At 55.3% G+C, this 24457-nt stretch overlaps 1 protein-coding gene across 1 annotated transcript in view; it reads left to right on the top strand.

Annotated features, from left to right (window-relative positions):
• Positions 1-24457, top strand: part of LOC138505002 (embryonic protein UVS.2-like) — a 98261-nt gene that overhangs the window by 72455 nt on the left and 1349 nt on the right. The gene's annotated exons all lie outside the window — the stretch shown is intronic.

The following is a 24457-nucleotide window of genomic DNA, read 5'->3' as shown; positions in this document are numbered from 1 at the left end:
TTCCAGTAGGAAGGAATTGGCAGATCTCGTCAGTCGGTTGGAGGGTCTCCAGTTCATTCTTTCCGCTAGGTAGGGGGGTGCTTGATTGTTGAGGCATTTAGAGGTGAGGGAGATAGTTTTAAGAAGGATTCTGTCCTTTATCTTTAGCCAATGGGCTTCAATCCGATGTTTGGAGATATGGTCTCTGCGTGGGATGTTCAGAGCTGCTCTAAGAGCGTTATTTTGCAATCTCTGGAGTTTGTCAGTGACCGACTTGTTGGCACCTGAGTATAAGGTGTTGCAATAGTCGAGTCTAGACATGACAAGGGGATTGGCCAAGGTGAGGCAGCTGGCACTGGACAGGAAGGGTCTGGCGGCACGGATGAGTTTACACGTGTAGGTGGTTGAGGAGGCGAGGGAGTTCACTTGCTTTTTGAGGGTGAGGGTTGAGTCAAGGTAAAAACCCAACGTTTTGACCTCGCGCATAACCTTGATAGTATTGTTATCAATGTTAAATGAGGTGTAGTCCGGGGTGAGTTTGGATAGTTTGTGGTCTGAACCGAGGAGCAGGATTTCAGTTTTATCGTCGTTCAGGCAGAGGCCATGTGTGGCCATCCATGCTTGAATGAGGATGTAAATTTTGTTCACCAGAGCCAGGTCCACTTCGTAGTTGCCCGAAAGGGGTATGAGGATCTGGGTGTCATCTGCGTAATTAGTGTAGGTGACGCCCAGACTGTCCAACTTGTCGAACAATGGCTTGGTGAAGATATTGTACATAGTGGGTGAGACACAGGAACCCTGTGGGACTCCACATGTGATTTGGATGGGGTCAGCACAGGTAGTGGAGGAGAACACTCTCATAGTCCGGTTGGCTAGAAAGGATTGGACCCAAGCTATAGCGTCTCCTGTGAAGTTGGCAGCCAGCTTGAGGTGGTTGCATAAGACTGCATGGTCCACCAAATCAAAAGCTGCTGACAAGTCCAGTAAGAGTAGCAGCGCTGTTTTCCCATTATCCTTAAATTCCTCAATTTTGGTTTTGAGGTCTATCAGGGCAGTTTCCGTGCCATGGAGCGGGCGGAAGCCCGATTGGCGCGAGCCTAGTAGATGATAAGCTTCTAGGTACTCTTGAATTTGGAGATAGGCTACTCTGTCGATAATTTTTAGTAGGAAGGGCACTGTGGTAATGGGCCTATAGTTAGTCGGGATAGAAGGATCGAGGGTTTGTTTTTTGAGAAGGGGGAGGACCCAGGATTCTTTTAGGTTGGCTGGCACTGTGTTAGATTTGAAGGATGAGTTAATGAGCTTTGAGATGAAAGGGGCTAAGTCTCTGGCAGCGTCCTTTATTATTTGAGCTGGGCAGCTGTCGCCCTTACAGTTAGAGGGCTTCAGTGAGAGGATGGCCTTTTCAGTGTCGATGATGGAGATCGGTTTAAAGCTAAAAGGGGGGATAGTGGTAGGTTCAGTTACTGGAGGCAGTTGTTGATCAGTGAGAGAGAGGGCGTCTTTTTTGTTCGTTATTTTAAGTTGAAGGGTGGAGATTTTGTTAGATAGGGCATTCTGTATATTAGTGCACCATATCTTGTCCTTTGGGACCGTGTCAGATGGTTGGATAGGGGATTCCATTTCCCGGAGGATGGCAAATAGTTCCTTGGTATTCGATTTGGCATTGGTAATTCTGTCATTGAATACATTTCTTTTGGTGTTGATGATTTCAGACTTGTAGTGTTTTGTAGCTTGGGTTAACTTGGCTTTGTTGTTGTTAGTGGGCGAATTACGCCAGATGGTTTGGAGTTTTCGTTTCTGCTTTCTAAGGTCCTTAAGGTGGGGGGTGAACCAGGCGTTGAGGTGGGCTTCTTGCTTAGCTTTGCGTAATTTTGCAGGTGCAATGGTGTCTAGTGCGTGAGACATAGCTTTGTTAAAGGTGTCTACTAGTGTATCTGGGTCAGTGTTGTCCTTCAGACCGTTAATAGTGGGGAGGAGGAGGGGGATAAGTTTTTCTGTAGTAGTATCTTTTTTATTTCTGGTGGGGAGTGGTGGTATCATTTTGATAGTCTTGGGACTGGGGAGGTCAAGTGTGGCAGTGAAATTTATTAGAAAGTGGTCGGTCCATAGTTGAGGGGTGATGGAGGTGATGACTATGTTACAGTTGAGTTCTGAGACCCAGTCAAGGGTTCTGCCTTTAGCAAGTGTAGGGGAGAGAATTTTTTGGGTAAGGCCTTGGTCGTTTAGGATAGCTGTTATAGAAAGGGCATTTTTATTGCCTGATTCATTGAAGCCGATGTTGAAGTCACCCATCAGCAACATTTGCGAGTGTTTTTGGGTATTGTTCGCTATGAGGGTAGTAAGGTCATCTTCAAAGGTTCCCAGGGGACCTGGGGGCCTGTAGATCAGGTGAATGGCTAGCGTGCGGTTATTGGAGAGTTGCATTTTTGCTGAAAGTACTTCGCAGGAAGCGCAGGGGTGTGAGGTGGTGAGTCAGATAGGCAAGGTGGTTTTTGCGATGATTGCTAGGCCACCGCCTTTAGCATTAGGTCTGTCTACTCTGTGGATCTGGTAGTTGTCAGGTATGGCTAACATCAGTGAGGGTCCTGCTGCCTCATGGAGCCAGGTTTCTGTTACGGCAAGGAAGTCAATGCTACTGTTGTTCAGTATGTCAGCAATTTCAATTGCATGTGCTACCATGGATCTGGCATTGATAAGGGATCCAGTAAGAGTTAGGGTGTTGTTGGGAATGGGATGACTTGCGAGTCTTTTTGTGTGCTTATTTTGACTCTGGCGTATCTTTTGGTAGGGGTGAGTAGGAGTTAGGGTTGGAATTAAAGGTGTCGTAGCTAGAGTTTGCTTATCCATGTGTGTCTGTAAAGATGGAAATCTAGCAGTATTGTTCGTACTGTTTCTTTTAGGTTCGTAAATGCAAGGTAGCCTTGCCCTGAGTCTCAGGTTTCTATCAATGGGGGGGCGAGAGCTGAGGGTAGCAAAGGTCATGATTGTAGCTAGGAGGGTCGAGGAGGTCAAATTTCTACACATGGTAGTTAGTGTGGTCCGCAGATGCACTTTACTTTCCTTGTTTGGCTGAGATGTCTGGCTAGGGTGGCACAAAAAGTATAGTGCAGGTGGCTGGTTGAAGCTGGGGCTACGCCTAGTGGTAGAGGGCGTGATATTCACGAAGCGCAGTGTGGGCTAGAGTGCATGGTCTGTTAATGATGATGGGGCACAACACAATCAAGGTGGTCCGTTAGCGACCATAGGGCACAACACAGTTAAAGTGGTCCGTTAGCGACCATAAGGCACAACACAGTTCAAGTGGTCCGTTAGCGACCATAAGGCGCAGCACAGTTCAAGTGGTCCGTTGGCGACCATAGGGCACAACACAGTTAAAGTGGTCCGTTGGCGACCATAGGGCACAACACAGTTAAAGTGGTCCGTTGGCGACCATAAGGCACAACACAGTTCGAGTGGTCCGTTGGCGACCATAGGGCACAACACAGTTAAAGTGGTCCGTTAGCGACCATAAGGCACAACACAGTTCGAGTGGTCCGTTAGCGACCATAGGGCGCAACACAGTTAAAGTGGTCCGTTGGTGACCATAATTATTAAGATATATTTAATATATAATATATAATAATATAATATATATAATAATATATAATATATAATAATATATAATATTAAAGATGAAAATGAAGTAAAGAAATAAAACACACAACAATGGGGATGACAAAACAAATGGTCCATGTCCGAGAACTAATAGAAAAAATCAAAAAACAAAGGAATCCAAAAACTAATGTAGTCCAAAGCAAAATAATGGGGGGAAAAAATAAGGAAAAACCATTGCCTCATGGTGAACACAAATATAAATCCAACAAATGTTTTCCAAACATCAAACTATGTACAAGAATATCCCAGGGTCCATGAGCCCAACACCATAAATGAAACCTACTACTACTAACTAATAAAAAATATATATACAGAAAAGTGGCCATTGTCCGAGCGGTCCAAAAAAAACTTAAAAAATAAAGGAAACCTAACACTAACTAACTAAAAAACTATATACAATTGCAGCGGGCAAGTCCTGCGGCTCACTCTGTCATGTTGCCGGCCAGGGCATCATCGAACTCCATGTCGATGTCCCGGAGGCGGGACTCTGTCCTGGCCCCGAGGTCTCGCAGGGACAACCCCGTGTCCACCTCAAACTCCCTGCGAGCTTCCTCGAGGCACTCAGCCCGCCTCAACACCCGACGCATGGAGAACTCCGCCCTGACCATGGTGAGCCGCTCCTCTTCCGCCCGCTGCCGCTCCGCACCTATCCGCTGGACCAACTGCTCCCACACGGAAGACACTGCCATCCCAGGGTTCTCCTGCCCTCCGGCCGATGCCTGCCCCTCTGATCTTGATGGCCCCGAGCCATGATGCCTCCCACGTCGAGCCTGCTGCTGCCTCCGACGCCACTGCCTCTGCCAGCACGACGGCATCCAGGCTGATGGAATCCACCGATGCCGTCGTGCACGTGCCCTGCCAGATGATGCCGGCACATCCTCCATCTGCAGGGGGACAGTTGCTGGTGTGTCCACCCCTGCTGGACCTTCGACTCCCGACTGTGGCAGGGATGGGGTCCCCACCGAGCTGGCTGCGTTGGTCGGGGCAGGTCCACAGCCTGGTGGCATCTGGGCCGGAAGACGGCATGGAGTACGACTGGCGCATAGCCTCCACAGAGGAGGAGAGGGTCGCCAGAAGGCCACACACATGTAGGAAACCCCTGACCATGGCGGCTCCCAAATGGTTCACGTACGCACGGTGCTCTTCGTGATGATGTGCATGCTCCTCCCGGGAAGCATGCACCTCATCACGAATGCCAGCCGTGCGCAACGCGACACCAATCAGGACCCTCTCCACACGGCCAGGGGTCCCCTCGTCCGCAGGTAGAGGAGTGTCAGATGACATGGACATCTCCCCTACCTGCGGACGGGCCTGGGATGGGGCATCCCTGCTGGTGCATGGTGGTGCAGTCACAGTGTCAGGGACAGTGACATGCACAGGCACCTCCACGGCGACCTGTGCTGCCTCCTGCCCCTGGCCCTGGACTGCACCACTTGCACCAGCGGGGTTGCCCCCACCAGGCCCCATGTGTGGCTCAGTAGCGGCCTCCTCCCCCTCTGTGGAAACCACCAACCTGGATGTCTCCACGCCGTCTTCTGCCGGTGCAAGCCCCTGTGGGGGCTCACCCACCCCTTCCGCTGCAGCCGTGGCGGCATCCCCGCCGCTCTGCTCCACAGCGCCTTCTCCGCCCTCTTCTTCACTTGCCACTGTGTAGAGGGAGACATAGAACACAAGCATCAGGGTACAGTACAATGGTCCCCTAGACAGGAAGCAACAGCAGATGAGTGGCACTGTCATACATCACTTCCATCATGTCCCACCACAACACATGGGTCAGTGCAGGCAAAACACATACAGTAACAGGCATGGCGCATGCCATGGACATTGGCATACATGACCAAGGGACTCATGATTCATGCAATGTTGGTTTTAAACTCACATGCATCATGGGTCTTGCCATCACATGCACACACCTCACCGTAGTTCCATCCATCTGGCCTCGTACACCACAGACGCAGTGGATACAAGGATGACTAGGCTGCATCAGTCAATCTGAACATTGTCACAGACATATGTCATGCATCCATGGCAGTTACAAGTCACAGACACGCAGGTCAGACACACACACATGGACACCATACGTGTACATGGGACCAGCACCCATCCCTCACCCCCACCCATGTCCAGGAACAGAGACTGCCATGCTTCCATGTGTCCATTCCGCACAGAGCCCCCCATGTTGCAATAGAACACATGCACCAACCATGTGGTTCACACATCACTGTACTCACATGCCTGACCATGATGTCCCTGCACACACACATACGTACATGGCCTATGTACACATACAGGCAGGTATCAGACAACCAGCACACTGCAACATGCCCTGTCTCACACAGTAATGCTTGGCCACTTACCGGCCAACTCCAGATGGGTCTGCCTCTGAAGGATTTGGGCGTGGAGCGCTGGGTCTACGCGTTCCAGGACCCTCATCTGGATGTCACTCAGGCGTGCCCGGCCCCCCTCCGCGAGGCGCCGGGCCTTATTGAGGGTCCTGGACCTCAAGTCCTCCCAGCGCTTCTTGATGTGCTTGATGTCGCGGGTTGCCACCCCCTCCGCGTTGATGGCAACCACTACATCGTCCCAGATCCTCTCCCGTCCTTCCTTGTTGGCGCGTGGTCTTCCGAAGAGGGCATCATAATGCCCCAGGACATGCTCCACCAGGACACCAACTTCCTTCTCACTGAAGCTGGTGGCCCTCTGCCTCTCTGGCTGGGGGTCGCCACTGGTCTCAGATGGTGCTTGCCCCGACATGGCGACCCCCGAGGCAGGCGTGGGTGGGCAACTGGGTCCTGGGGCTGGGCTGTGGAGCGATGGTATCCCAGTCGGGAGTCTACTGTTCCAGCAGGGGTGGACACAACAACTGGACCCCTGCAGATGGCTGATGTGCAGGCACCAAATGGCAGGGCACGGTGGCAGCAGGCAGGCAGGCAGGCAAGCAGGCAGCAGCAGATGGCACGTGGGAGGCTGCTCGGGGCACTGGGGGGCAGTGATTCGGCCTTCTGGGCAGGAGCGTGGTCTTCCGTGTGTATTCGCGTGGCCAGCTTGATACGGAGTGATTTGGCACGTGAAAAATCTGCACATCAGCGTGTAATTCGAGGAAAGGCCCTTAGCGCGTAAGCGCGTCTGCACGCATACGCATTTTCATTGGACCAAAGGCCCTCAGCGCGTGAGCGCGTCTGTGACTTGTCGTGCGAGGGTGTATCCCTCATTGCACGTGATGACAGAACACACGTGGATTTCAACCAATCGCGTGTGAAAGTTCACGGCACCCCGGAACACACGTACCCAGGCCAATCGCATGTAGATTTTCTCGCGCACCCCTGTAATACACGTACCCAGGCCAATCGCGTGTGGAACTACCCGCGCACCCGGAAACACACGTACCCAGGCTAATCGCGTGTGGAAAACTGCACGTCCGTGTGTAATGCGCGTAATCGCGCGTGAAAAACTGCACGTCCGCGTGTAATGCGCGTAATCGCGTGTGAAAAACTGCACGTCCGCATGTGACGTGACGCGCGCGTGCGTTTCCCTCAGCACGGGTTAAAGGTGAGCGGGCCCAGCAGTTCGCTGTACGTGCCTTCCGTGGAGACCGACGTGTGTTGCTGCTTTCAGTTGTTTCGCGCGCCATCTACTTCACAGCTCTCAAGGACGTATCTCTTCTTTTGGCGGGGGTATTGGCTACGCGTGTTTTTCTGCATCGCGCTAGTCAGACGGTGAGTCGCAAACGCTCCTTTTCCCACTGCGGGTGCCCCTGTGTATTGCACCCATTTTCGATGTCATCGTAGCCTGCGTGTCCCACGCGTACGCGTTATTCGTGTTACTGGGTGCCACCGCGTACTGCGGGAGGTTAAATCCACGCACGTAGGCTGCAGGGTTGCGTGCACGGTTTTACTGCAGTCTTGGGGTGCCTGAGCGTTGCGTGACCCGTCACCACATCACCGGGGTCACATACAGCCTTGCAGGTGCAGGGGGGCTGTTAACATCTTGCTTCCCACCCCCTTCACCCCAATTGCCCAGGTCAATTGTGCTGTACACCTCCCATTGGCACCACTCCATCTGTGCCAGCACTATTACATCTGTGCCATGGTTGAGAGGCCACCAAAGGTGAGGGGCGCCTCAGCTGGGCGAACTCCTCATGGTAGGCGTGGTCGGGGACGTGGCCGTGGTGACCAGGGAGTAGGGGGACTCCAGGGTGTCCAGGGCAGCCACAGAGGGGGAAGAGGCAGGGGTGCGCCACTTGAGCACAATGTTGTGCCATGTGTTGGTGCAGCCATGCCACCACCCCCTGTGGTTCCGGGGGATGCAGCTCCTGCATCTGGCACTGGCACCCGTATGACCCGGCAGTCCGTTCCATCGACTGCCACGGGCCCAAGGGTAGCGGTAGCTGCAGGTGCAGCTGTGGACACCGCCACCCAGGCTCAGGGTCTGCCAGCGCAGGCTGCGTTGGCACTTGAAGAGCCCTTGGTAGATCTCCAACAGGCCAGGGGGGAAACCATAGGGGCACGCCGGGCTGCTCAGACCAAGACACATGTCCCTGGGGCAGTCATGTCATCTGCTGCCCCGAACAGCCGGGTGTTGGCAAGTGCAGGGGCAGATGCACCCAACAGCACCCCGGTTGTGAGTCTGCCAACCAGGACCGTTGCGGTCAATGACCCTGCCACAGCTGATGTTGCTGCGCAGGGTCCATTAGTGGGCACCCAGCTGCCACTGACACAAGTCAGGCCTTTGGTCATCCCTCCACCTGCCACTCCCTCGGCTCAATCCACCGAACCCACTGGCCATACTGGTCAGGGCGGCATTAGCCAGCCAGGGTCTGCGCCACAGTCCAAGAGGAGGAAGGTTGCACCTGCAGCACAGGCTGGGACCCCACACACAGCCACGACCTCCTGCACGTCGAGGAAGAAGCCTTTCTGTAAGCAGGAACTGGACTTCCTCGTGGACTACGTGCGGGGACACAGCCGTGACATGCTAGTGGGTGCCAATAGTCAGACTACGGCTGCCCAACGTGACACCCACTGGAAGCATGTTGCGGAACATGTCAGTTCATTCGGCCATGAGGTGCGCACGGCGCAGGAGTGCAAAAAGCGCTGGAATGACATCAAGCGCAGCACTAAGGCTAAGCGTGCCTCAAATTACAACTTGACTCTGGTGACTGGCGGTGGGCCTGCACCAGAGGAGGAAGAACTCACTCCGCATGAGGCTCTCGTTGCGGAGTTCATACCACCAGAATTGGTCGAAAGTGTGGGAGAGGTGCTGGACTTTGATGCCCAGTCCAGTGAGTGTTGATGCGTAGTTGTTGAGGACGTGTGTGTTTCACTTGTGGGATGTGTTGTGCATGATTGCTGCTACATGTGACGTGTACATGGTTCTGATGTGTAAGTAATGCAATGCTACCGTCATGCATGTCTCCTCTGCCTGCATGCGGGACTCCATGTGGGCATGCTCCCTTGCCCCTCCTCCGCCACTCTGCACCCCAGTTCCACCTTTGCACTGGTCTGCTACATTCTTGCCAATGTGTAGTTTCTTGTTCATGTGTCCTGTGTAGATGCTAACTTCCAGCTTAGAAACTGCCAGACATATGCCGTGTGGTACAGCCTTAGTACTCGATGCAGGGTATCCCACTTGTACTGTGCATGGGTCAGATGTCCCGCAGGGACATGAGTGCCCATTCATGCTCCATGTGCATTGCACACATGCCCCTATGTGTCCTTGACTGGATGATCACTGTAATACAAGTCCTTGGTTACATACATTGCCTGCCATATTATCGGCCTCCCCATGTCAACTGTGGCTCAGTCCTGCGTTGCACACATGTTTAGGCTCTGACAATCTGTGTGGCTCACAGGCCTCAGCCTGTTCAATGGCCAATGACTCTGTCCAACTCTTGTCGTGTCTTCTTCACACGTGGCTGGCCTCCGGATCTTCCATCATGTGTCCTGCCCACTGTCCCAGCATCATTTGCAGTGTTGTAATTTGAATCAAATTAAGCTGTTGATGCCAGTCAACACTGCTTGTCAATACACAGGTGTATGGGCAGCCTTTTGATACCATGCTAGGCATCCCTGCTTTGGTACTGGGGTGGAGGGGTGCTTGGCTGCTAGACATGGTACACATTGAATACACAATGCACGTGATGTCTGAATTTGACATTGCACTGCCTTCACATTTCCTGGCACACACCATGGAGTGCTTGTATATGTAGGTAGTGAGTGGCGTACACATTTTCAGCACTGCATAGACCCACTTCCATGCAAACTGCCACCTTTCAACAGGTCTGATCACAGTAGCTATTCAAAGTAGACCCAGCATGCATGCCAGGTCATATGTTGTGTGTCACATGTCTGCCGGATGCCTTTGCTGTCGGTGTGTGTGTGTTGTGTGCTTCTGACATGTGTAGTGACCTTTTCCTCTCTATTTTTCAGGTGATGACGCAATGGATGCAGAGGATGGTGTTGTCATGCCAGACACAGGGTTGGTAAGACCACATCAACCCGGCACTAGTGGGGGTCGTGGGGTGGTAGGCCACGAAAACCCCCAAGTGCTGCAGTCCATCCTGTCTCTGGCTGCCTATGAGTCCAGCCTTGATGACGACTCTGACGTCCATGTTGAGTTGGATGAGCATCAAGTCCATGTGTCAGGGGTGAGTGATTCTGATGTGGACACTCCTCTGTCTGCGACACCTGCACTGAGGGATCAGACAGTCTTGGTTCCTCCGCCCGTGGTGGATCGGGACGCAGGGTCACCCTCCACACCAGTCACTGATGTGCCTGGGACATCACGTCGACGGGGGCATGTAGTCGTGCAGCCGCAGGCGGTGCCAACACAGCGAGGACCTCCGGTCCTTGGGTCCCGCAGGGGTCAAGCCCGGCAACGCGGTTGCCGCGCGCAACCGCTGTATACTGAGTGGGAGCAAGACATGACTGCCAATTCCGAACGGCAGGGGGCAGCAATGGAGAACATCGCTGACAGCATGGAGCGTGTGGCCCGATCTGTGCTCCCCCCTGCTAGGCAGGTGCTTCTCCAGCAGCAGGCGGCACGGTCCACGGCCCGCTCGCTCAGGCTGGGCATGGCGGCCTCAGACAGGGCACGCCAGGCTGAAATGTCATCTCTGCGTCAAGCAATTGCTGCTCACGCAGAGGCGCACATGGATGCCCTGAGGGAGGAGTATGCCTCCCTCAGATCTACTCTGGGTGTCCTTATGATGTCCCAGAGGCAGCAGGCAGAGGAGAGGTTTGCACAGCTTGAGCGCACCATCTCGGCTGAGCTACAGGCTTGCCGGGAGGTGCAGCGGTTGTCCAGCCAGGCCTTGCAGGAGGAACTCCGTGTTACACGTGCTACCTTGCAAGAGGAAGCACGTGTATCACGTGAGGTTCTGCATGCAGACCTATGTAACATCGCCACACAGAACCAGGCTCACCTGTCCGGCAGACTTGCTGCCGACGAGGGGCAAGCTGCGGCTAGGCGTGGCCAGGCTACTGTGCCACGTCCTCCTTTCCGGGATGAGCCAGACTCGGACGACCATCTATCTCCCACATAGGTCGTGCTGTGCAGGCGTTGAGCCCATGGAGGTATTTTTTTTTGGCTCAGCATCATCGCATGTGGATGTTGAGCAGCACCCTGTACCTCCCCCCTCCTGGGTGCCTCCCCTCCCCCCCGGGTCGTATGTGGCCATTTTTGATTTTTCATTTAGTTTAGTTAGTTAAGTTTCTGTTTGATAGTTAGTTTAAATAGGTAATGTAGGTTTTCCATAGTTAGTGTAATTAGTTAATAGTTGAGTTAGTTTAAAATTTGTAGTCTATTGTGCTTTCATGTGACAGTGCGGTGCCTTGTGGTTTTTGAAGGCATCCACTGTCTGTTCCAGCTGGGCCCTTCATGGTTGTCTTGTGTATGTGTTTGCTGCTTGGGTTCCTTGACTCACATATGCCACTCCTGCCTCCCTTATCCATGGGCTCGCAAGGATGGTTCGGTGTTACAGAATTTTACACAAGGGCTTTGGACTGTCATATCTGTGGCATGTCTGGTGCTTTGTGACTTGTGTTGACACCCCTAGTGGGTATGATTTAGGTGTAATTGTCCACTGTTCAGCTTTTGCTAGATGGGGTGTGTCATGATTAATGTGGACATTGATTGCTATGCATTGTGTATTATGTCTCATTTCTTTCCTGTACACGTGCCTGTTGCAATTCATGCTGTAGATAGTGTTCCACACTTTGGAAGTCAAAGACGGACTGATGGTGTGATTTGTGATGTGACTCTCTGACATGGTCAAGTAATGAGATGCCTGATGAGACACACACAGATCACTTTGATGCATTAATCATTTGTTTCATGCACTTTCTGCAGGGGGATGAGGCACCAGAGCACCTTTGCCAGCAGACATGGCCCATTGGACGACGGAATTCCTGACCCGTTTGTTGGTGCCCACATGCACATGTGTGCACGAGCAGAGCCACAGTGATTGCAGACCCACATCCTAGAACTGCTGACATGTTCCAAGGAACTCCAGGCAAGGTGAGCATCACAGGGGGGCCACGACACAGCAAAGCTTGCACCAGGCGAGTTGCACATGCAGGCTTAGTCACAGCACTGAGGGTGAGCTTAGACGAATATTGGTGTTGAAGCACACAATGCAGCTCAGATGTGTTTGTGGACTGATGGCTGTTGATAGTAGGGTTGTCTGGGACACATGCAGGGGCAGTGGCACATACCCTGCGGTACACCAAGGTTCATTGAGGCACTTGTATCAACCATGTAGCCTTCCGAGACATGGAAAGGGGCAGCTCACAGGGACATACAGCAAGGGACATACTTGGGTGCAGTGCATGTCTATTCCACGTACTTCATGATAAATGCACTGCCAACTTTGTTTTGGTCATGGTGGTACGCAACTTGCTCTGTAGTCATGGCTTGCCATATGGGTCTGTCTGCTTACCCAGGGAACATTGAATGTTGTGTGAATTGTGACGCATTGGTGTTCCATTTGCCACGCACCCACCAGCGCCTGACTTACTGCATTGACTGTGTATGACCCGTCACAGGGGTGATGTTATATATGGGTACGAAGCATCGAGCACTGATTGTCTGTTTGTAGAGTAGTTTGTTGCTATGGGGCATGTTTTGTGTTGTGTTTTCGTGTAATTGGCACATACAGGTTGTTGACTGTGTCTCTCTTTGCAGCATTGGAGTGCTCCTGTAACCGGCCCTGAGAGTGCGCAGGCAGGAGGCCAGCACTCAAAACCAGAGCTAAGTGTCTTGTTGTTTTCCTTACAAACTGCCCTGCATAGGCTTGCTGGGGAGTGTACTGATGCATGGATGTATGTGTGGTCCTATTTGGTATGTTTTTTTCCCTAATCACCCGTGATCCTATGCAATTATGAAACCTGTACCCTCTACCCGGTGTTCCTGCTTCCCGTGCCTATCCAAGCAACGTTCCCTGACCCTCTTTCCCCACTGGGGTTGCGGATGCCTGTGTAAGCCCCGAACTTGCAGGCGCCAAAACCCTAGAGGGGGTGGTTGGTTCGTACCACTCCTGAGCCTGGACTACAGAAGGCCATGACAATGATGTCCAAGTTTGTTTGGATTGTGTATGTGTTCATGCAGGTTGTACATTTTCGTGCATTCCCTAGTTTCATGTGTCATTCCTCCTCCCCTCACCTGCCACTCATTCCAGTCATCCAGTGTGTCTACACCTGTCCCGACTGCATATCCCTGAACCTCATTCCCCACCATGATCTCAGGGGCCTGTGTGAGTTTGACCTTGCAGGCACCCGGGACATGGTGTGGGTGGTTGTTTCATGAGACTCCCGCGCCTGTACAGGGGACCTGTGACAGTACACATCCATTCATGGTGCATCATCCTATGTCATGTACCACACATGTCTCACATCCTGTCGTGACATTGTTCTGCTGTGCTACCTTGGTTGTTGCATCATTGTGGTAGTACTTGGCGTTTGTGAGGTACTGCTACGTCAAGCCATCTACTGGAGGGTGTTTGGGTTCGTTTTCATGCCTTGGATTTTGTGATTTTGGAAATGAGTGTGGATACTGAGGGTTCAGGCATCTTTTTACACACAAGGTGGGAGATGGACACGAAGGGTAAAGGTGATCCTGTGGCCAGGTGGAAATGAGGGTTGGAGGCTCCATGACCCAGGTGCAGTTGTTCAGTGGGTCATGGTCATTTGCGTGGGAGGGGGGGGTTGTTGTTGATAGTTGCATTGCCCTGCAGTGTGATGGGAACTCTGACATTGTAATGTTGTTGTCCTATGTACATGTTGTGTTCTGCTGATCAGTGCCTGTTCATGTGTTGTGTTTTCCTTTCAGGTGCGAGGGGATAGTTGTGGTTTGACATGCTGGGGTGTACACATGGTGGATGTTCACATGTGATGTGTAGGGAACACTAATGGTCACTTGAGTGCACATGCATATGTGGAGTGCATGTCCCTGCAGAACCACACACTTGCACTCGGATGCACTCCATGTACTCCCACCCTTGCATATCCACGTGTACACTGTTTGCCTTCTGGTGCCCACTGTGTCCCGGCAGCACATGTTCTGTGACCGATTATGGTTCCAGTACATGCCAAATTTGATGTTTGATGTAGTCTGTCACTTAGATGTGATGCTCAGGGTGTGCATCACACGCAATGGCTGTTCACTGTGCTGTGCGCTGAGCAGTGTGATGCAGGAGTGGGACACTGCACACATGAGCTGCAGTGTTGATTTTGCAATGCATAATGTGCATATAGACAGGCATTCATTGTGATGTTACGTCTACGACTGTTGCAATGCATTTGGAAACGACTTATTTTGGGTGGGACATTTTGTTGGTCTGTCATTTCATCTGATTCCGGGTCAGGCATCATTGTCCGATGCCACTGTACATTTAGGACATGGCAATGTGTACCTTATTGTTACTGCGTCAGTGTATGGGTATTGCTTGCCATGTCATGTTGATGTTTGGGAGGGTTTGACTGACATGACAGTGATGGCCATGGCCTGTTTTGCAGGTGTGTGTGATGCACACCTTGCATGTCCAGGTCATCCGCTTCTCAGAGCAACTAGCTGGGGGTAGGTTTCTCTCCGCAGCAGGGCCCTCCCCCTGGAACAGACTTCCTGCCTGACTTGAACTTGAGGGGAACCATCTCCAGTTCTGGAAGCACCTCAAGACCTTCCTCTTTGCTTCTGCTTACTCTCTGCCTCTCCCTTGCAGAATTCTTCACTGGAACTGCACAGGAGCTGCTACTGGGACACTCTCACCAACCTCGGTCCCTGGCCCAGCCACTGTCCACTTGCACTGCCACCCTGGCAACCCCTGCACTGCAGTACTGTCTCTCTATCCCTACAGCCCTCCCTTCCCAGCACTTGTCTGCACTTACCTTTGCAGTTGCCACCAGGCGACCTATGTATTATTCTTTTGGCCTACTTCCCCTGTACTGGACTGCCCCCCACCCTTCCCCTTTTCCCTTCCCCCTACCCCTGCACTTGCACAATCTCAATGACACCTGGCCTAGTAGTACCGTTCTCTGTGTTCCCTTATTCCCCCCCCCCCCTGCCTCATTGCACCTTGGAATACTTGTGTATGGCCCATGTCATGTCACATGTCATATGTGTGCATTTTGGTTGCACAGGATAGCTTGTGTTTATATAGCTAGGGATGCAGACCATTTTGGCACTTCCATGGCAACTATCTCAGGGTGGTAGGGTTGTGACAGTTGACTGTCACTTTGTCATCATCGATTGTCACCTGGTATGTGCCAGGCCTGTGTGCACTCCGCAGGGGTGGGAGTTTAGGTGAAAAATGTGGCCACAAGCTGGGTCCGGGCTTCCTCGCCACGTGCCCTGTCCCCTCCCATGGGCAGCGCCTGTGCCTGTGGTTGGGGATGTGGGGGCACCACCATGTCCACCGGGACACCCTGCCGTGTTGCAACATTGTGCAGGACACATGCTGCCACAATGATCCTGCACACTACTGGTGGTGCATAGAGTAGTTGCCCACCAGAGCGGTCAAGGGAGCGGAAACGTGACTTGAGCACTCCGAATGTGCGCTCCACTATGCCCCTGGTTGCAATATGGGCGGCGTTGTATCTTACCTGGGGTGGTGTGGTGGGGTTCCGGATTGGCGTCATCATGTGGTTGCTCAGAGGGTAGGCACTGTCCCCTGGGGAGGCAATAATAATTGAGATTATTAGGGTTGGGATGTTTGTCTGTGTGTGACTTGCAAGCATGTGCAAGGGCATTTGTACTGACCTAGGAGCCATGTGTCGCCATGCTGCCCAGCTTCCAGGGCCCGGCTCAGGGCGGACATTCTGTATATGAAACTGTCATGGGTGGAGCCAGGGTAGTTTGCATAGACAGAGGTGATGATTCCCTTTGCATCGCATACCACCTGTACATTGATGGAATGCCAGTGCTTGCGGTTTCGGTAGATGTGCTCAGTGGCCCTAGGTGGACGTAGGGCCACATGGGTGCAATCTATGGCACCGAGCACTTTGGGGAAGTGTGCCACCCTGAAAAAATCCAGGACAACCGCCTGCCTTTCTGCGGGTGTTCTGGGCATGTATATGTGCCTGCGGACTGAGGGGCGCGCTGTCATGATTGCCAGTACCTGGTGTAGGCAGCGTGACTGCGTGGCCTGTGAGACCCCCCCCACTATGGCAGTGGTCCGCTGAAACGACCCAGTGGCCAAAAAATGCAAGACATTGAGCATCTTCTCCAAGGGGCTCAATGCTTGGGAGCAAAGGGTGGGGGATGTGAGGTCATCTTCCCACTCCCTGACCAGGTCTAGGATGATATGGGGTGGAAACCTATACCTGCCGTAGACCTGGTCGTCAGGCATCCCAAAAAGGCTTGTCCGTGGTGCAAAAATGCGTGCCCTGGCTATTCTCCTCCTCCTGCGGTGTCCCACGATCAGTGCAGCAACAAATGGGGCATTCATCGTCGCTGTATATATGCGTTTGTTGTTTGCGCGCACTTTTATGCTGTCCGCGCTCCGTGTGGGCGGACTCGTTGACGCCTGTGCACGTCTTTTGCCGTGCACGTGTTTCCCGTATTCGGGTGTCATCGCGTGTGATCGGAGGGGAGCGAGCGTACACGCGATTGGCCTGGGTACGTGTGTTTCCGGGTGCGCGGGTAGTTCCACACGCGATTGGCCTGGGTACGTGTATTACAGGGGTGCGCGAGAAAATCTACACGCGATTGGCCTGGGTACGTGTATTACAGGGGTGCGCGAGAAATGCTACACGCGATTGGCCTGGGTACGTGGATTTCAGGGGTGCGCGAGAAAATCTACACGCGATTGGCCTGGGTACGTGTGTTCCGGGGTGCCGTGAACTTTCACACGCGATTGGTTGAAATCCACGTGTGTTCTGTCATCACGTGCAATGAGGGATACACCCTCGCACGACACGTCACAGACGCGCTCACGCGCTGAGGGCCTTTGGTCCAATGAAAATGCGTATGCGTGCAGACGCGCTTACGCGCTAAGGGCCTTTCCTCGAATTACACGCTGACGTGCAGATTTTTCACGTGCCAAATCACTCCGTATCAAGCTGGCCACGCGAATACACACGGAAGACCACGCTCCTGCCCAGAAGGCCGAATCACTGCCCCCCAGTGCCCTGAGCAGCCTCCCACGTGCCATCTGCTGCTGCCTGCCTGCCTGCCTGCTGCCACCGTGCCCTGCCATTTGGTGCCTGCACATCAGCCATCTGCAGGGGTCCAGTTGCTGTGTCCACCCCTGCTGGAACAGTAGACTCCCGACTGGGATACCATCGCTCCACAGCCCAGCCCCAGGACCCAGTTGCCCACCCACGCCTGCCTCGGGGGTCGCCATGTCGGGGCAAGCACCATCTGAGACCAGTGGCGACCCCCAGCCAGAGAGGCAGAGGGCCACCAGCTTCAGTGAGAAGGAAGTTGGTGTCCTGGTGGAGCATGTCCTGGGGCATTATGATGCCCTCTTCGGAAGACCACGCGCCAACAAGGAAGGACGGGAGAGGATCTGGGACGATGTAGTGGTTGCCATCAACGCGGAGGGGGTGGCAACCCGCGACATCAAGCACATCAAGAAGCGCTGGGAGGACTTGAGGTCCAGGACCCTCAATAAGGCCCGGCGCCTCGCGGAGGGGGGCCGGGCACGCCTGAGTGACATCCAGATGAGGGTCCTGGAACGCGTAGACCCAGCGCTCCACGCCCAGATCCTTTGGAGGCAGACCCATCTGGAGTTGGCCGGTAAGTGGCCAAGCATTACTGTGTGAGACAGGGCATGTTGCAGTGTGCTGGTTGTCTGATACCTGCCTGTATGTGTGACATAGGCCATGTACGTATGTGTGTGTGCAGGGACATCATGGTCAGGCATGTGAGTACAGTGATGTGTGAACCACATGGTTGGTGCATGTGTTCTATTGCAACATGGGGGGCTCTGTGCGGAATGGACACATGGAAGCATGGCAGTCTCTGTTCCTGGACATGGGTGGGGGTGAGGGATGGGTGCTGGTCCCATGTACACGTATGGTGTCCATGTGTGTGTGTCTGACCTGCGTGTCTGTGACTTGTAACTGCCATGGATGCATGACACATGTTTGTGACAATGTTCAGATTCACTGATGCAGCCTAGTCATCCTTGTATCCACTGCGTCTGTGGTGTACGAGGCCAGATGGATGGAACTACGGTGAGGTGTGTGCATGTGATGGCAAGACCCATGATGCATGTGAGTTTAAAACCAACATTGCATGAATCATGAGTCCCTTGGTCATGTATGCCAATGTCCATGGCATGCGCCATGCCTGTTACTGTATGTGTTTTGCCTGCACTGACCCATGTGTTGTGGAGGGACATGATGGAAGTGATGTATGACAGTGCCACTCATCTGCTGTTGCTTCCTGTCTAGGGGACCATTGTACAGAACCCTGATGCTTGTGTTCTATGTCTCCCTCTACACAGTGGCAAGTGAAGAAGAGGGCGGAGAAGGCGCTGTGGAGCAGAGCGGCGGGGATGCCGCCACGGCTGCAGCGGAAGGGGTGGGTGAGCCCCCACAGGGGCTTGCACCGGCGGAAGACGGCGTGGAGACATCCAGGTTGGTGGTTTCCACAGAGGGGGAGGAGGCCGCTACTGAGCCACACATGGGGCCTGGTGGGGGCAACCCCGCTCGTGCAAGTGGTGCAGTCCAGGGCCAGGGGCAGGAGGCAGCACAGGTCGCCATGGAGGTGCCTGTGCATGTCACTGTCCCTGACACTGTGACTGCACCACCATGCACCAGCAGGGATGCCCCATCCCAGGCCCGTCCGCAGGTAGGGGAGATGTCCATGTCATCTGACACTCCTCTACCTGCGGACGAGGGGACCCCTGGCCGTGTGGAGAGGGTCCTGATTGGTGTCGCGTTGCGCACGGCTGGCATTCGTGATGAGGTGCATGCTTCCCGGGAGGAGCATGCACATCATCACGAAGAGCACCGTGCGTACGTGAACCATTTGGGAGCCGCCATGGTCGGGGGTTTCCTACATGTGTGTGGCCTTCTGGCGACCCTCTCCTCCTCTGTGGAGGCTATGCGCCAGTCGTGCTCCATGCCGTCTTCCGGCCCAGATGCCACCAGGGCCCCCTGTGGACCTGCCCCGACCAACGCAGCCAGCTCGGTGGGGACCCCATCCCTGCCACAGTCGGGAGTCGAAGGTCCAGCTGGGGTGGACACACCAGCAACTGTCCCCCTGCAGATGGAGGATGTGCCGGCATCATCTGGCAGGGCACGTGCACGACGGCATCGGTGGATTCCATCAGCCTGGATGCCGTCGTGCTGGCAGAGGCAGTGGCGTCGGAGGCAGCAGCAGGCTCGACGTGGGAGGCATCATGGCTCGGGGCCATCAAGATCAGAGGGGCAGGCATCGGCCGGAGGGCAGGAGAACCCTGGGATGGCAGTGTCTTCCGTGTGGGAGTAGTTGGTCCAGCGGATAGGTGCGGAGCGGCAGCGGGCGGAAGAGGAGCGGCTCACCATGGTCAGGGCGGAGTTCTCCATGCGTCGGGCGTTGAGGCGGGCTGAGTGCCTCGAGGAAGCTCGCAGGGAGTTTGAGGTGGACACGGGGTTGTCCCTGCGAGACCTCGGGGCCAGGACAGAGTCCCGCCTCCGGGACATCGACATGGAGTTCGATGATGCCCTGGCCAGCAACATCACAGAGTGAGCCGCAGGACTTGCCCGCTGCCATTGTATATAGTTCTTTAGTTAGTGTTAGGTTTCCTTTATTTTTTAAGTTTTTTTTGGACCGCTCGGACAATGGCCACTTTTCTGTATATATATTTTTTATTAGTTAGTAGTAGTAGGTTTCATTTATGGTGTTCGGCTCATGGACCCTGGGTTATTCTTGTACATAGTTTGATGTTTGGAAAACATTTGTTGGATTTATATTTGTGTTCACCATGAGGCAATGGTTTTTCCTTATTTTTTCCCCCCATTATTTTGCTTTGGACTACATTAGTTTTTGGATTCCTTTGTTTTTTGATTTTTTCTATTAGTTCTCGGACATGGACCATTTGTTTTGTCATCCCCATTGTTGTGTGTTTTATTTCTTTACTTCATTTTCATCTTTAATACATATATTTATTACTTACATTTGTGGTATTTTCTCATTGGTTTCATGCATGTCATGATATGGGTTTTGACATTCACTTGCACCCATTGTGTATGTGTGTGTGACGGACATGTGTTCATTTACATACTTGCCATTGGGGTTGTATCATGTAATTGCATCTACTATGTGGGTGGATGCAATCCTTGGCTGGGTGTTTGTGCTGGGTATGCTGCCCATTACTGCCATGATTGCGTTTCGTCAGGACCTGGGGTCAGGGGGACAAGAGTGGAGGCCTGCAGGGGGGTGGGGGTGCAAGGGGACATTAGTGGGGGCCTGCTGGGGGGTGGGGGGGTGGGAGACATGGTTGGGGGCCTGGTGGCAGGTGCCCCACAGTGCTGGGGGTGGGGGTGCAGGGGGACATGAGTGGGGGCCTGCTGGGGGGTGGGGGTGCAAGGGGACATGAGTGGGGGCCTGCTGGGGGGTGGGGGTGCAAGGGGACATGAGTGGGGGCCTGCTGGGGGGTGGGGGTGGTGGGAGACATGGGTGGGGGCCTGGTGGAGGCTGCCCCTGGTGACTGGAGGGGTGGGGGTGGTGGGAGACATGGGTGGGGGCCTGGTGGAGGCTGCCCCTGGTGACTGGAGGGGTGGGGGTGGTGTGAGACATGGGTGGGGGCCTTGTGGAGGCTGCCCCTGGTGACTGGGGGGTGGGGGTGGTGTGAGACATGGGTGGGGGCCTTGTGGAGGCTGCCCCTGGTGACTGGGGGTGGGGGTGGTGGGAGACATGGGTGGGGGCCTTGTGGAGGCTGCCCCTGGTGACTGGAGGGGTGGGGGTGGTGGGAGACATGGTTGGGGGCATGCTGGCAGGTGCCCCACAGTGCTGGGGGGTGGGGGTGCAGGGGGACATGAGTGGGGGCCTGCTGGGGGGTGGGGGTGCAAGGGGACATGGTTGGGGGCCTGCTGGCAGGTGCCCCACAGTGCTGGGGGGTGGGGGTGCAGGGGGACATGAGTGGGGGCCTGCTGGGGGGTGGGGGTGCAAGGGGACATGGTTGGGGGCCTGCTGGCAGGTGCCCCACAGTGCTGGGGGGTGGGGGTGCAAGGGGACATGAGTGGGACATGGTTGGGGGCCTGCTGGCAGGTGCCCCACAGTGCTGGGGGGTGGGGGTGCAGGGGGACATGAGTGGGGGCCTGCTGGGGGGTGTGGGTGCAAGGGGACATGGTTGGGGGCCTGCTGGCAGGTGCCCCACAGTGCTGGGGGGTGGGGGTGCAAGGGGACATGAGTGGGACATGGTTGGGGGCCTGCTGGCAGGTGCCCCACAGTGCTGGGGGGTGGGGGTGCAAGGGGACATGAGTGGGGGCCTGCTGGGGGGTGGGGGTGGTGGGAGACATGGTTGGGGGCCTGGTGGAGGCTGCCCCTGGTGACTGGAGGGGTGGGGGTGGTGGGAGACATGGGTGGGGGCCTGGTGGAGACTGCCCCTGGTGACTGGAGGGGTGGGGGTGGTGTGAGACATGGGTGGGGGCCTTGTGGAGGCTGCCCCTGGTGACTGGGTGGTGGGAGACATGGGTGGGGGCCTTGTGGAGGCTGCCCCTGGTGACTGGGTGGTGGGGGTGGTGGGAGACATGGGTGGGGGCCTTGTGGAGGCTGCCCCTGGTGACTGGAGGGGTGGGGGTGGTGGGAGACATGGGTGGGGGCCTGGTGGAGGCTGCCCCTGGTGACTGGAGGGGTGGGGGGTGGTGGGAGACATGGGTGGGGGCCTGGTGGAGGCTGCCCCTGGTGACTGGAGGGGTGGGGGTGGTGGGAGACATGGGTGGGGGCCTGGTGGAGGCTGCCCCTGGTGACTGGAGGGGTGGGGGTGGTGTGAGACATGGGTGGGGGCCTTGTGGAGGCTGCCCCTGGTGACTGGGTGGTGGGGGTGGTGGGAGACATGGGTGGGGGCCTTGTGGAGGCTGCCCCTGGTGACTGGAGGGGTGGGGGTGGTGGGAGACATGGGTGGGGGCCTGGTGGAGGCTGCCCCTGGTGACTGGAGGGGTGGGGGTGGTGTGAGACATGGGTGGGGGCCTGGTGGAGGCTGCCCCTGGTGACTGGGGGGTGGGGGTGGTGTGAGACATGGGTGGGGGCCTTGGGGGCCTGGTGGAGGCTGCCCCTGGTGACTGGAGGGGTGGGGGTGGTGGGAGACATGGGTGGGGGCCTTGTGGAGGCTGCCCCTGGTGACTGGGTGGTGGGGGTGGTGGGAGACATGGGTGGGGGCCTTGTGGAGGCTGCCCCTGGTGACTGGAGGGGTGGGGGTGGTGTGAGACATGGGTGGGGGCCTGGTGGAGGCTGCCCCTGGTGACTGGGGGGTGGGGGTGGTGTGAGACATGGGTGGGGGCCTTGTGGAGGCTGCCCCTGGTGACTGGGGGGTGGGGGTGGTGTGAGACATGGGTGGGGGCCTTGTGGAGGCTGCCCCTGGTGACTGGGGGGTGGGGGTGGTGGGAGACATGGGTGGGGGCCTGGTGGAGGCTGCCCCTGGTGACTGGAGGGGCGGGGGTGGTGGGAGACATGGGTGGGGGCCTGGTGGAGGCTGCCCCTGGTGACTGGAGGGGTGGGGGTGGTGGGAGACATGGGTGGGGGCCTGGTGGAGGCTGCCCCTGGTGACTGGAGGGGTGGGGGTGGTGGGAGACATGGGTGGGGGCCTGGTGGAGGCTGCCCCTGGTGACTGGGGGTGGGGGTGCAAGGGGACATGAGTGGGACATGGTTGGGGCCTGCTGGCAGGTGCCCCACGGTGCTGGGGGGTGGGGGTGCAAGGGGACATGTGGCTTGGCTGGGGGGCATGCCCATGGTGGATGGGCTGCCTGTGGGACATGACCAGGGGTGCAGGGTAGTCCCCTGTGGTGTGGGCTGCCTGCAGAGGTCGTGGAGGGGGTAGAGGGGAGACCTGGGAGGATCCACACTGGCAATTCACCTCTTCAACTTCCCGCACACCCACGTAATACACTGCCCCACTCGCACAGGCCCAATCGCGTGTAGGATTTCTCGCGCACCCCTGTAATACACGTACCCAGGCCAATCGCGTGTAGATTTTCTCGCGCACCCCTGAAATCCACGTACCCAGGCCAATCGCGTGTAGAATTTCTTGCGCACCCCTGAAATCCACGTACCCATCCCAATCGCGTGTAGATTTTCTCGCGCACCCCTGAAATCCACGTACCCAGGCCAATCGCGTGTAGAATTTCTCGCGCACCCCTGAAATCCACGTACCCAGCCCAATCGCGTGTAGATTTTCTCACGCACCCCTGAAATCCACGTACCCAGGCCAATCGCGTGTAGAATTTCTCGCGCACCCTGAAATCCACGTACCCAGCCCAATCGCGTGTAGATTTTCTCGCGCACCCCTGTAATACACGTACCCAGGCCAATCGCGTGTAGAATTTCTCGCGCACCCCTGAAATCCACGTACCCAGGCCAATCACGTGTAGATTTTCTCGCGCACCCCTGTACTACACGTACCCAGGCCAATCGCGTGTAGATTTTCTCACGCACCCCTGAAATCCACGTACCCAGGCCAATCGCGTGTAGATTTTCTCGCGCACCCCTGTAATACACGTACCCAGGCCAATCGCGTGTAGAATTTCTCGCGCACCCCTGTAATCCACGTACCCAGGCCAATCGCGTGTAGAATTTCTCGCGCACCCCAGAAATCTACGTACCCAGGCCAATCGCGTGTAGATTTTCTCGCGCACCCCTGTCATACACGTACCCAGGCCTATCGCGTGTGGGGACACCCGCACACCCCTGAAATACACGCTCCCCGCTCTGCGTTTGCTGCTGCCCTTTGCGCTGGATTGGGGATTTTGATGGCTTTTCCCTGCGCGAGGGGCGTTCTTGGGGGCGTAACTGACGCTGCTGCAGGGTCGCTGCGCCACTCTGCGCCACGGCTGGTTGTGGATGTTGGAATCCATGAATACGATGTGCGCCTGAATGTGTTTCGGCGCACGCGGCTGGCGCAGACTACCGCACGCGCACACTGTGCGCCAGCCGCGTGCGCCACTTGTGCGCCGAATTCTATGAATTGGCCCCTATATCTTCTGTGGGAAACCGCTTTCTATAGGATTCCATCAAGCTTTTCTTTAGGGTCCAACCTTCACAATGGAAAAGCTTTAATTAGCTGCCTTCTTATAGTGTGTCTTCTTTTTGGGGTCCTTCTGATTTTAAAATTCAATTTCCAAGGCCCTCTAATAGTGGAGTTGCATGACTCTCAAACAGATGGAAATCACTAGGATCACTGGGA

This window comes from Ambystoma mexicanum, chromosome 11 (genome assembly GCF_040938575.1).
Source record: "Ambystoma mexicanum isolate Mex_15411 chromosome 11, UKY_AmexF1_1, whole genome shotgun sequence".
NCBI lineage: Eukaryota > Metazoa > Chordata > Amphibia > Caudata > Ambystomatidae > Ambystoma > Ambystoma mexicanum.
Note: the sequence above shows the minus strand (reverse complement) of the source record. Positions and strands in the feature narration are given on the sequence as shown.